A 14624-nucleotide genomic window follows, 5' to 3' on the forward strand; every position below is an offset into this window, starting at 1 on the left:
AGTGTCACACCCAACTTAAATTATGAAAATGTCTCAACAGAACAGTTTTAAATTGTTTCTATAAAGTACTCAAGAGATTTCATTCATCCTTGATCAGTTTCTGTGTTAATTTCACAGCTTGGAGAAATCCTGCACAAAGTGTAAATTTAGACTCTACACCCATGCATAATGTTGGTCTGAGGCTTTACTTTTCAGACAAGATTTTTTTTAATATAGCTTCCTAATAAAGAAAAGAAAGGCATGCTTTCTTGTGCATAACTAGAATGGTAGGAAGAAAATGTCCAGTTTCTCTTTTATCAATGGAACAGCATTTCCTTGCACAGGTCTTAGTTCCAACCTTACCCTCTTTGTACTATGTAGGCCTAAATGAAAGCTTAAATTCTTCTACTAGGCATTAATATCTCAGGCTCTTTGGGGCTTTAGTTGCAAGGTGACAAAGTCTTAGAAACTTCTTGGCTTAACATGAGTCAATAGGTTGATAAAGCTCAGTGAAAGGTTCTTGAGTTCCATGTGGTTATCAGCTGGGCTGCAGACATTTGGAGGATTTACTGAAGATGAAACATTCAAAATGGTGCCTGTATATGGCTGGCAGTTGATACAGTCTACTACTGCCTGAGGGTTCAGTTGGGCTTTTGGATAGGATGTTTTGATGTTCCTCCATATGCCCAATTAATGAGGTTTGCTTGAGCTTCACATGATATGGCAGCTGGATTCCAAAAGGGTAGACTCTAGCAGGACAAGTAGCAGTTACAGATCTCTGAAGTTATAACCTGGAATATTACATGGCATTATTACTATTTTATGTAATTGGCTATTGCAATGACTGTAACCAGCTTTGATACAATTAGAAATCCTATTTCATGATGAAAATAGTAACAGAGAATTTATGGTCATCATTAATGAATCTCAAAGTCTATTCCCCACCCCCACCCTACTGCCTATGTCTGGTTTATTTCCCTCAAATCCCTCTGATTTTTCTATGAATAAAATTTTACTGTGAATTTATATTCCTTCTTTATTTTTGACAATTAGGAGTTAATCCTGTTTTTCTTTCTTAAATTAGCTGAATGGTTAATTTTTTTTATTTAGTACTCAATTCTTGTGTGCCTCACAGCTTGTGGGTAGTCCTGTCAGCTAACCTGCCAAAATTCCATATGTCTTTTCTGTACCAAAAGGCAAGTTTCTGTCTAAGAAACTAAGATGTATTTTAGTTAAAGAAAGCTGCTCCTCAGTTATGATTTTTGACAAAACAAGATTTTTCTGATATGCTAATCAAGAATTACTGCCACAAGCCATGTGCTGATGGCTCACATCTATAATCCTAGCTATTCAGGAGGCCAAAACCTGAAGATGTCATTTTGAAGCCAGTCAGGGTAGAAAAGTCCATGAGACTCTTATCTCCAATTGACCATCAGAAAAAAAAATAGGCTAGGAGTGGATCGGCTCACACCTATAATTCTAGCTACTCAGGAGGCTGGGCCAAGCCAGCCTGGACAGGACAGTCTGTGAGACTTAACTAATTAACCACCAGAAAACCAGAAGTGGAGCCGTGGCTCAAAGTGGTAAGCACTAGCCTTAAGCAAAAGAGCTCAAAGACAGTGCCCTGGCCCTGAGTTCGAACCTCATGACCAACCTAAAAATAGCCAGAAGTAAAGCTGTGGCTCAAATGGTAAAAGTGCCAGCCTTGAGAAAAAAGCAAAGCAAGAGTATGGGGCCCTAAGTTCAAACCCCAGTACTGGCATGTACACACACTCACACACACAAACACATACACACATATGCACACACACACACACACACACACAAATTTCTATTACAAAGAGTTTATAACATTTATATTTGAGCCTTGTTATAGTTTAGTTATTAATATCCCACAAAGATCCCTGTGCTAAAGACCTGGTCCTTTTAGAAAGTAGTAGACATATTAAGAGGTTGGGCATTGAGGGAGGACCCTTAATCATTGAGGCCATAACCTTGAATATGGTAATGAACCTATCCTCTTACCCTTTCTCTCCTTTCATTCCCAGTTAAGAGATACAGAGCTTTGCACTTCTGCATATTCCTGCTATGATGTGCTCCCATAAACCCAAAACAATGGTGCTGATGAGTCATGGATTGAAACCTCCAGAACTGTGAGCCAAGATAAACTTTTTCTCTTTTTAAGTTTCTTTATCTCCGATGTTTGTTGTAGTAATAGGAAGCTGACTGATATATGCTCAGTGCTATCAAAGGTACACAATTTGCTTGATTTCTCTTTTCTATCCAGGAAACCTGTTTGCAGCAGGTTCTCACTAAGCAAGCCAAAGCCTCTAACAAGAATACATCAATTTACCTCTCATTATTAGAAATACTTATTAGAATCAGATTTTTTAAATAATCTCACTTGAGCCAACTGTCATACAGAGTCAGGAATTTGAAGAAACCAACACATTAAGTTTTGCCTTATAACTGTTGCACAATAAAACAATGAAATAAAGCCAGGCACCAGTGCCTGTAATTCTAGCTACTCAAGAAACTGAGATGTGAGGATTGTGGTTTGAAGCCAGCTCAGGCAGGAAGGTCTGTGAGCCTTTTATCTCCAATAAACTGCTCAAAAAAATCTGGAAAAGGCTCTGTGACTCAAATGGTAGGGAGCTAGCCTTGAGCAAAAGAAACTCAGGGACAGCACCCAAGCCTCCAGTTCAACCACCAGAACCGGGACAGAAAACACACACACACACACACACACACACACACACACACACACACACACACACACCAACACACACACACACACACACACACACCAACACACACACACACACACACACACACACACACACCAATGAAATAAAACATAAAATTCATCCTGTTTCTGTTTCCATCCAAACTTTCATGTACTTTTTAACTGCTAAGACTTCTAAAAAGATGTCTTAGGATAAGGAATATTGTTTGAGCCCTGCTGACAGAAGAAATCCACCCTCCTTTTAATTCCAAAGTTGTATGCATGTCCATTTAGTGTGGCTCATTTCCTTTCTAAATGAAATAAAATTTGCATTTATATAGCCCCTTACATACCACAGGGGATACTAAAAAGCCTAGCACAGCAGAAAACTATTCACAAGCTTCCAAGTGAAGCTCCACTGGCAGACAAATTCATCTTTATAGTCTTAGCCTACCTAATGCTACCTGCTCTGAGTGCTGAATGGGTTAGAAATGTACAGGCATGGAGGTAAAGTAATATGTACTTTTAAAGGTGAATTGTCTAGGGGTATCTATGCCTGAATTTGGCTGAAATGGCTTACAGATATGACTAAACAGTTTTGTCCTTTGGCACTGATATATCCTCCTCTTAAAATTAATCTGATTGAAGGTAAGCCTTTGCATTGAATTAGAAGATCATAAAACAAGAGAAAGCAAAAAATATGCTAAAAAGGTTACACTTACCCTGAAACCCTGCACAGTTAATCTGAAATATATTAACAATGTAAATGTAAAAAGAAAATTTAGGCACTTCCAGAAGAAAATACATCAGGATATCTTCATATCCTTAGGGCAGGAAAAGATTTGTAAGCAGGACAAGAAAAGCATTAACTTGATAAAACTGATAAATTAGACTTACTGCTTACTAAAATCATATAAAGACAGATAAGTCACAGCCTGGAAGAAAACACATACATGTATGAAAATAATGGTGTCCAAAATATACACAATGGACAATTGGTATCTACAGGTATTTGATTCCAAGGAGACTGCTACTGATGCAAAGCTACAAATGTCCAGAATACACAGGTTCAGTGCTGTACTGTGGATGTTTGATTTTTCCCCACAACTTTAACTTCTGTTAAAACCATTCTACCTGTGCCACATGCTGGTGGCTCATACTTGCAATCCTAGCTACTCAGGAGGCAGAGATCTGAAAATCAAGATTCAATACCAACTAAGGCAAGAAAATCTGTGAGACCCATCTCCAATTAATCATCAACACAGCCAGAAGTGGAACTTTGGCTCAAGTGTTAGAGCACTAGCCTTCAGCAACAGAAGCCCAGGGACAGCACCCAGGCCTTGTGTTCAAGCCCCAGGAACAGCCCAGAAATAAAATTGTGCCTTTAATCAAATCTCAAATGTTCACCTTATTACTTCTATAAAGTACTCAAGAGGTTTATCACTTAAACAAGTTCATACTCCTGCCACATTCTTTCAGTTGCTGTATGTCCTCTTCAGTCTTTAGTGATACTTGTTGATAGTAGTCCTGTTGTAGCTATTCCTGTAAGGATAGTGTGGTAGCTCATTGGGAGGCATATGTTCACAAAATTAAGGGCAGGGAAACACTCAACAGATCATGCTTCCATTTAAATATAGCTGATGATAATGTAGGACCAACTGAGAACTTTCCTGCATCAACTGTTTGGGGTTAAGAATAACACTGATATGAGTGCTCTTGAACATATGTTTTGGAGAGCTTAAGAACTCATTTCTGTTATGTATATATCTATTATTGGAATTACTGGGATATAAGCATAGGCATATGTGTAAGAGGGATTGCTACTTTCCCAAAGTTATTAAGCCAGTTTACACTTCTTGTCAGAAAATAATAATACAAGAAATAGTTACTTTGACAGTGGAAGAGTAGTCTTCAGAAAAGATAGGCCCATTCCTGAGTGTCAATAGATGTAAACATTCATTGAGGCATGCATGAGCTACTGTATGTAGGTCGTATAAAATATTTCAAAGGAAAAGACATACACGTGTTATACTGAATCTCTATTACATTAAACCTACCATATATTCATCACTTCTTTAATGAATACTATAGTTGCTCATCCCAAAGCTCCACATAATATCTAGCATACCATGCAGATAATAGTTTGACACATAAACTCTATGCTAAAGAAGTACTTGTATACTTAGGAACTAAGAGTCTCTGAATCCATTCTCTATAAGAACTATAAGAATTGCTTAGAATTCTTATTTTATGAACTAGAGAAGTACGGTGTCAAATTCATTATAGTCTCAAATCTACTATTACAATTAATGTAGTACATATTCCTTGGCCCCAGAAGTTTGAATTTCTTTGATAAGGCCTGTTGGAGCTGTACTAAATATTCCTGAAAGAGATAACCTAGTCCAAATTGTGATCAAATCTACAATGACAGTGTTTGATTGTATTTGATTCAGTAGTTTTTATTTTATATAGTCTCTATATAACCCCATCCTCAAATAAATGAGTAGGAAAAATAAGAACAAGAAAACAACTGTCTTTTAAATAACTGAGTAGTCCATCCCACATGTTAGCTTCTTTTTTAATTTTTTTATTATTATGAAAATACCATACAGAGTAATTACAATTACATGGGCAAAATAATGAGTACATTTCTTATCAAGCATTGTTGCTTCCTCCTTTGTTTCTCCTTCCTATCCCTTCCCATCTCTCCTCCCCACATGTTAGCTTCTTATAGATGATTTCATATTTACCTTAGAAAAACACAAATTATTGATCACTGAGATTTTTTAAAATTTACTTTATTATTATTGTAGAGATGTAGAGAGGGATTGCAATTGTATGAGTCAGGTAATGAGTACATTTCCTTTCATACATGTCTTCCCTTCCCTTACTCTCTCCCAGTCTTTCCCTCCTGTCTCTACCCATGAATACTGAGTTTTTAATGAATAATAGAAACATCCTATGTTAATGACTATCATTGTATGTATTCATTGTGGATGGTTGGTTTCTTTGATACATTTTATTGTATGTTAAAAAGGCATTCTGTGAGGAAAGGACATTTTATAAATTTCATTGGCTATAGAATTCCTCATGACTACCGTGCTTGATACAAAGAGATACTGAACAATTATCTATTGAGCATGTTAGAAGGAGCTCCTTTCATGGCTATCAATCATCTCATTAAACTTAGAACACTTTACCTTTCTGTCCTCCCATTCCTTTGACAAGATGAGATTTTAAAAAAGTTTTATCCACTTACAAAACTGTCCCAGAACCACCTTGATCAAAACAACACAAAACCTGTCATCCCTTTGGCTTCTTCAGTAGCATAATGGTCAAAAAAATTAGGTTGATGGTGTTAAAGCTGGTGTGGACTAGCCATACTTAGATATAAACTTGACTAGCCTCTCTATATGTTAGAGGGTGGTAACAAAAGGAACCCTTTTGCTTCTCTTTTGGTTTTAGTTTGATGCATGAAAATGGTAATTACTACATTCTAAATCGTACATTGAGGTAAAAAATAGTGCCTGAGAAACAATTAGGTGACCATCTTGTTGGAGATACAGAACATTAATGAAGATGGGACTTAGAGAGAATTTCTTTGGACAGAACTTATTTGGAGTCCCATCAACCCAAAGTATATGCAGGATATTTGTGTTTCACTTTTGTCAAAAGAGATGTTGATATGTTCTGTAGAGTCAGCGGAAGCACATTCACCAGAACTCTGATTCCCATCTGGGAATTTTGGAGCATTGATGGAAGTACAGAACTAGTGTACAGGTTGTTACTAAGCTACTGAACAAGAGAGGGATTGAGTTTATCTAATGGATCAATTCACACTTATTATTATTTTAAATTTTATTCAGCAGTCAATTTGGAGGGCAACTAAAATCTCAACAAAAAAATTCATTTAAAAGTGAACTGCTGAGCCAGGTGCCAGTGGCACACACCTGTAATCCTAGCTACTCAGGAGGCTGAGATCTGAGGATCATGGTTCAAAGCCAGCACCAGTAAGAAAGTCTGTGAGACTCTTATGTGTAAATAACCACCAGAAAAGTGGAAGTGGAGCTCGAACTTGTAGAATGCTAGCATCCAACTAAAAAAAAAGCTCAAGGACAACACTCAGGCCCCGACTTCAAAACTCATGACCAACAGAAAGAAAGCAAGAAAACAAGAAAGCAAGAAAGCAAGAAAGAAAGAAAGAAAGAGAGAAAGAAGGAAAGAGAGAAAGAAAGAAAAAGGGACTGTGAAAGATGACAGTCAAGAGACTTCATAAGAAGTACCAACAAATAGTCCAAGTGAGGGCCTCTAAAAGACCTGGGCTTAGAAACATCTCAGACAGCTTATACCAGAGGCCAGGCAGCTAAGAAAAATACCTCTCAACTTGTCTCTACTCTTTAGACTTAGATGTTTTCAGAAAGGCATTTATTTAGAATGTGAGTAAGGAGAAAAGCTTGCTTCCCTGGCTTCTCTCTTAAGTAATTCTCCAATTAAGAAAACTAGAGTTATTAACTTGGAAATGAAATTAGAAATGTTTCATATAATAGGCCCCAATGCTCTTCTGAATTGTGAATTTAACCATTGAGCTTTTCTTTTCCTTAGAGTAAATAGAAAGGTCATGAGACTACCTGAGCTTTTGTTCAGAATTATAGGTGGCATTTCTCTCACTGAGTTAAGCTGTACAGGGATTGGGAGACAAAAAACAATGTGCTTTCTGGTTATCTCCTACAAATTTGGTTTAACATGTTCTTTCCATTTAGAAAATCTAAGTTCTTTATAGCTGTCTTTTCCAATTGAAGATGCTTCAGTGAGCATCCAGTTTTCATATTATAGACAAAAATTTCAAAGCTCAGATTCTTACATTCAAGTGCCAAACATTTCCAGGTACTAAATTACCTTGGCCAAGAACCTTAGTGTCTTGTCTTTTCATATTTTTTGGTATCCTCGTAAGCATAACCAAAATGATTTTTAAAGAACGCTGATAAAAAGAATATCTGCTTCTAAAGAAGTTGATAGTAAATGATAAAGTATGTGTATCAGGCTCTTATGAGAGTGAAAACATACACTGGTGATATATAGCTGGTGACACACTCTGCTCTGTGTGTGTGTGTGTGTGTGTGTGTGTGTGTGTGTGTGTGTGTGTGTGTGTGTGTGTGTGTGTGTGTGTACTGGGACAAACTCAGGGCCACCTATTCTCACTTGACTTTTTTCACTTCAGGCTGGTGCTCTACCACTTGAGCCACTCCTCCTCTTCCAGCTTTCTCTTGTCTAACTTGGAGATAAGGGTCTTGTGGACTTTTCTGCCTTGACTTGCCTCAAATTGCAATCCTCAGATTTCAGCCTCCAGAGTAGTCATGATTATAGATAAAAGCCACCAATGCCTGGCTCTCCTGCATTGTATTGTTCACTCTACCATTCTCTTTTACATATTTATGACATGTGCCAACAAAAAGGATAACGAATGGATACTTCATTGTCACTGTTCTATTTCAATGGCAGGTTCTAGAAATGATGTGGTTTATTTAGGGAAATGATCAATCAATTAAGTTTACACACATATTCTAGAATGATTCTGTATCCCTAAATTAGTGATTTGCTTTCAGTTATACTAGAATAAAGTAATGTTAAAGTTTACCTCAATTTCCAGCACGCATAGATATTTTAGGTATCAAGGACTGAAACACAGCTGTTCTGAGTCTACTGCATAACTTTCTGTTAGAATTTTATTTATATAAGTAATCTGACCTAGAAGTAGGCTTTAAACTCCATTTATTTGAATTTCCTAACTTTTAATACTAAACTATATGTGTGTATATATTTGTATATGTGCATATTCTCCATTCTAGTCACCAGCATTCTGTCACCATTCAGCAGTAATTTGTCCTGCCCACTGATCTGTATTTTAACTAATTCTAACAAATTCTTAATTAACCTACAAAGTAATTTTTAAACATTTATCTTTGGAAATTTCACAAGAAGCTGTATGTACCACATGTTTAAAACTGCCAGTTTCTTAGGACACACAAAAAAAACCCAAAACATGGTAATAATTAAAATCGCACTTCAGTTCACCAGGATTCAAGGACTTTCTAAACCATGAGATGATAAACTCCAATTTTTAAAAATAGTAATATGGAAAAAAGAAAAAAGAAAAAATAGTACTATGTTTGTGGAGCCGAAGGCAAATGAATTGGTTAAAAAAATAAGGAAAGGAAAAAATATTTCACTAGCAATATCTCATCCCTTCTTAAAATCTAGTACCATTAGAAGAGTCATTGTGGTCAAATTTGTCCATAAGTGTCACAAAGCCACAGGTGATTTCTAAATGGCCCCTAGCACTTGTTCTACCAAGTGGAGGAAAAAAACAGCACTTTTCAAGAGATGGTTACAAGTTGAAAAATGTATGTAAGCCCACTGCAAAAAAAACAATTAAAAAGAGAACTATGTCAATTTAAGCCTATTTTTGGAGTGAAGTTTATGCTTGCTTATTAAGGATGTTTAGAGAAAATGATTTTAAATATGCTATCAAAAAATTAAAAAAATAAATAAGTATGCTATCAAGATAAGAAATCACCTTCTTTAGAATTTATATAATATTTATTCTTCATATAATTATCACAATGATCTTATATAGTAATGACATATGAGACAGGAAAAATTAAGCATGTTTCTAACATTAAATTACAATCATCAAAGACATAACTAAGAAAACTTCTCTAATGCTGACAAGGTATATAGTTAGGCCACAAAATTGTATTTGTGAGACCTTCTCTTTACATGTAGCTATGGAAAGTATTTCTCTGACTTCTAAGTAAAAACAACTTGCAACCGTGTATGGGGGGGGGGGGTGGAGAGATAGACATGGGTATGAATGTAGAGATGAGAAATATATACTCTTGCTAAAAAGTCCAATCGTTTAAGCTCTATGAAGTTGATAGTTGTGCTCTGGCTTCTTTCTATCTTCCCCAATTGCACTCCCCCTCTGCCAGCACTTAATATGTTTAATTACCAATAGGCATTCTAGAAATATTTAAAAAATCAATTTCATCTAAGACTACCTTGAACTACTGCCAAAGAACTACTTGTCTGAAGAGGACTTTGGCACAGTGCTCAAGAGAGATACTTAGGGCAGCAGAGATGAAGCATCAATTTAAACAAGTGTTTCAGGGGTTCTAGTTCAAGTATGCTTGCCATGACAACCCGGCGGATTCAAATAAGGGGCAAGTATCTGGATGGATAAGGGATGGCTTACCACAACTCCTTGCCTAATAGGACAATATCACCTGCATGATAACTCAACCCAAATAAATAAGGCTGAGCTAGGTGCTTGATGCTCAGTCATGGAGAAGAGTTCTATATTAAAGAAGAAACCACTGTTTTGAATTTGTACTGCTCAGGCTAGTATCTGACTGACAGATAATATGTAACACAATGTTTAACAGGCAGGGCTTTAGGTGTGAATTCCTACTCGGTAATATGTAGCTCTGTGACATTAAGCAGATTCCTCGACCTCTCTAAGCTTCAGTTTCTTTGGTGTAAAATGGAATCATTACTACTATGGAATCCCACAGGGCTGTGAGAACCACAGAGCAGTAGTTCCTAGCTTCTGATAAGTTCACAAACCATCTCCTGCAAAAGTAAGACAAAACCATGACTTGAAGAAGTAAAATGATGAAAACTTTATAAGATGTCCTGTGGACATGTCTGTGACAGATGAGTGGAGAAATGAGAAGGCAGCTTCCTGGGGTGGAAGGGAGAAGCCATAGCAGCAAAGGGAAACAGGTTGCAGTACAACTTGAAAGTTATCCCTTTAGTTTTTCTTTCCTTCATGTTTCCCTCCAGCCCCACAGCTGGTGAAACCAAACCTGTGAGGGGCTATGAGGGTAATATCCAGACAACAAAGACATCCTTCTGTGGTGACTAGCTAATGGAAACGTGTAGGATGGAAAGGAGCAAATAGTAGCTCCAACATAGCCTGACCTGGCAGGGTAATATCACCAGTAATAAATTACAGTGAAGTTATGTATACCTGATTAAAACAAGGTAAGAAGAAAAGTGAGGTTTTTCCCTTCAAACCTAATGCCTCATTCTAATTATGAGGAAACATTACACTGATCCAGCTTGAAGACATCCTGCTAAAGAGTTGAGTGGTGATCATTCAACATTATCATCCACCAGGAAAACCAAGACAACTCAAGAAATTCTCACAGATGAGTGGATAGTTCAGACAAATATTTCATCCTGGTATGAATAGCAAAATATAAGAAGAAAGTGCATTGGTGGATACATTGGTGGAAAATGGGAGTCTAGACTAGCACATTGCATTTGAACCACTGTTAATTTCTTCAACTTGACAGGCACACCATGGTTATGTAAGGTGACAGAGCAAACTAGGCAAAAGTAAAGCATGTGTGGAATCCCTTTATGCCACCTTTGAAACTTCTCTGTAGATCTGGAATCATTTCAAATGGTCACTTCTACTTCCCATGACCTATGGAGCCAAGGACTGCCAAAGATTGCAGCATTCTTTTGTTTTAAATTTCTGAGTTGTCTCATAAAGTTCATCAAAAGTGATCTGTGGAATTCCATTTCTAGAAAATAATAGTCTAGATTGAATTCAACCCACTATCTCATTTGAGGGCACCTAACATTCTGAATAAGGATTAAAATATCTTCCTGAAATCTTCAGAAGGCTACCAGGGTAGTAAAAAATAATAATAACAAGCCCAAGAGACAAAGTAAGAAGAAAAACAAAAGCCCCTGGCATCTGGGGCTTAATATTGACTCAGATTAATTTTAAATTCCAAACAATACTTGTTGGAAGGTTGAAAAATGGAACTGAGATTTTTAAAAACCCATTGGTATTAGGGAGACAAAAATTGGAAGTCTGCCAAAAAGGGGAAAGGGTATTTTACTAAGCACCACAGGTGTTGATTTCTGATAATAAATTGCTGTACCCTATGAGTAAAGATAAAGCAGAATTAATTAAATCAATCCTTATAAATATAGAAGCCCAGTTTGGGCTCAATCCCAAACCCAGCTGCCTACAAGAAGCAGATGTATTTTTTCTAGAGAAAAATAACATTATCCAGAGCCATAAATCACCTCTTCAATTTTTATATATAATGACTCATCCTTGATTAAAATAGCCAGGTTTTTGAAAAGACTAAAAAAGAATGAAAACTAAGACACACATATACAGCAAATACCCCCACAGGACATGGAGATGATGGCGCTGACCAGGCAAGACATGTTTTCAGAAACCCATATGGAGCTTATCAAGAGGATTTCTGGGGATCTCAGAGTAAGGAAAATTCAAAAGTGCAGGAGTTGGGAAACAAAGGTATGACCTTCCATGTCTCAGAATAAAGCCCCCAAATTTGTTGCCTCCATAAATAACCATCAGTAATGTGTAGTGTATGGTAATATGAAAACTTTTAGCAGGCAACCTGAAAATATTTTAAATGTAATCTAAGACAGAAAAATAATGATACCCAAAATTTAAAACTAAATGGCTAGATGAAACAGAATGTTATAGTGAAGATAAAATGACTCACTGGAAGGTAAGTCAGAAGAAAATATTTATGCTGAAGCAATAAGAACTTAAGATTTCAAATCCTTTGTATTAAATGGTTAAAACATGTGGGATGTGATTTTAAAAAAATAACAAAGATCTAAAGTATACTTAGTAGAATCCTTAAAGCATAGGAGAGAAAATAGAATGAAAGAAATAAATGAAATTGTATTAATAACTTACTTTTTGTTTTTTAAAAATATTTTATTATCTTTAAGTAGTTGTACAAAGGATTGCCATTTTACAAAGCAGTCTATGGATACATACAGTGCATCTTGATCAACATTCTCACTCATCCCTCCCAACCTCACCCTTCCCTTGCTTTTCTTAATTTTGTAGGACATACACTGTTATTTATGGTATTCTCCCCACTTCCTGCCCCTCTGCCCATGATCCCACTTATCCCTTTGAAGTATGTTTCCTAGTGTTCATTATGTTGAGCAAAAATGCTCAGGGACAGTGCCTAGGCTCTCAGCTCAATCCCAAATCCAACAAAAACAAAACACAAAAAAGCTGATAATAAGTGAGGCTCCAATGGCTCATGCCTGTAATCATAATTACTCCAGAGGCTGAGAGCTGAGGCTCGACATTCAAAGCCAGCCCCAGAAAGAAAAATCTCAGAGATTCTTCAATTAACCAGCAAAAAGCTGGAAGTGGATCTGTGGCTCAAGTTGTAGAGCCCCAGCTTTAAGTGCAAGCCATAGTACTGATACTTAAGAAAAAATCTGGCTGGGAAGGTGGCTCAGTAGTAGAGTGTTTGCCTTGCATGCATGAAGCCCTGGGTTCAATTCCTCAGCACCACATAAGCAGAAAAAGCCAGAAGTGGCACTGTGGCTCAAGTAGTAGAGTGCTAGCTTTGAGGTGAAGAGCTCAGGGACAGCACCCAGACCTAGAATTCAAGTCCCACGACCAACAAAAAAAAATAGTCTGCTTAACTAAAATCATCACAAAGAACATTGATGATAGGTGACAACTTTTAAAAGAATCTACTAAGAAACATATGAGCAAAACTAAATCTTACCATTTAAATATTTTAAGCCTGAATATACCTATGCACAATGATTCAAACTTTATATATACACCAAAGCATAGACATTTGTTGAACACTTTCATAATATGTGTAAAGTATATCTATTTCTTTTTAATGGATTTTTAAAAAAATATTAATGGTTACAAATGGGAAAGAGGGAGCTTTATATGAACCTATCTTATCAACTGATAAAGAAAAATGAGCCCTAAAACACAAAATGACTTACTTAAAGTCAGTCAAGTTTTTAGTTTTATCTTCTGATGAAATTTATTAATGCAAACTCAAAATGTAAAAGTCTACCTGTTTGGATTTTCATATGGTCAAACTCCCATTTGAGTCCTTTCTATGTGTCTTTAAAATCAATTAGGAATATAAAGATAGTTATCTCTTAATGCCTTCCTGCATATTTTCCTCAATAAATGAAAAAAATCGTGTCTCATTTAAATATAAAAGCAGAAAAGAATTCAATATATTAGTGCAATCACACAGACCTGTGGGCAAAAACAGAGGAATAAAGTGCACAGCACACTTAAGAGAGTCTAAAGAAGCACTTTTTCTGTAAATGTCGTGATATTTCTCTCTGCCAAGTGAATCTTGCCTGAGAGACAACTTTTAAAACCCTGAAAATTATCTGCTGACTGCCCCCTGAAAAACCCCTTCTCAAGGCCTCAGTAAATGTTCATCCAAATTTTGTAGATTAAATCAATTTCGTCAAGAATACTTCTAATGCTCAAGTATTCCCAATAGGGGTGCTCCCTCTTAAGCCACATGCCTTCTCCCAACACTCTCTCAATCATTCAATCATTACCACTTTCCCACCACATTTAACCTCTACCAATTCCACTTGAAGGCATCACTTGGATCCTACCGTTAAATTACGTTGACCCAATGTGCCTGTAATTGGCATGTGACCATCACACAACAAAAGTGCTCTTTAGAAGCTTGCATTTTTTTCCACTTACAGTAGGCTGGATAATACGATGGGCACTTAACTTTGAATAGTCAACTGTAGGCATAAATATTAGTTGAACAGAAAAACAGTGTTACTGGAATATAAAATGACCTATAAAGCATTTTTATTCTTTAAAAGAAAACATTAAAATTAATGTGGGAAAGAATACAAAAGGCTGAGAAAGCATCAGTCACATTAGTGACATCATTTCTGAATCTCTCCAAATAGTCACACACACACACACACACACACACACACACACACACACACACACACACACACACACACACGTACACAGATACACACACACATACACACGTACACACATGCACACAATCCTGTTTATTTTTCATTTCACTTAGGG

Source organism: Dipodomys merriami, unplaced genomic scaffold (genome assembly GCF_024711535.1).
Source record: "Dipodomys merriami isolate MVZ:Mamm:240054 unplaced genomic scaffold, mDipMer1.0.p SCAF_3, whole genome shotgun sequence".
NCBI classification, from domain to species: domain Eukaryota; kingdom Metazoa; phylum Chordata; class Mammalia; order Rodentia; family Heteromyidae; genus Dipodomys; species Dipodomys merriami.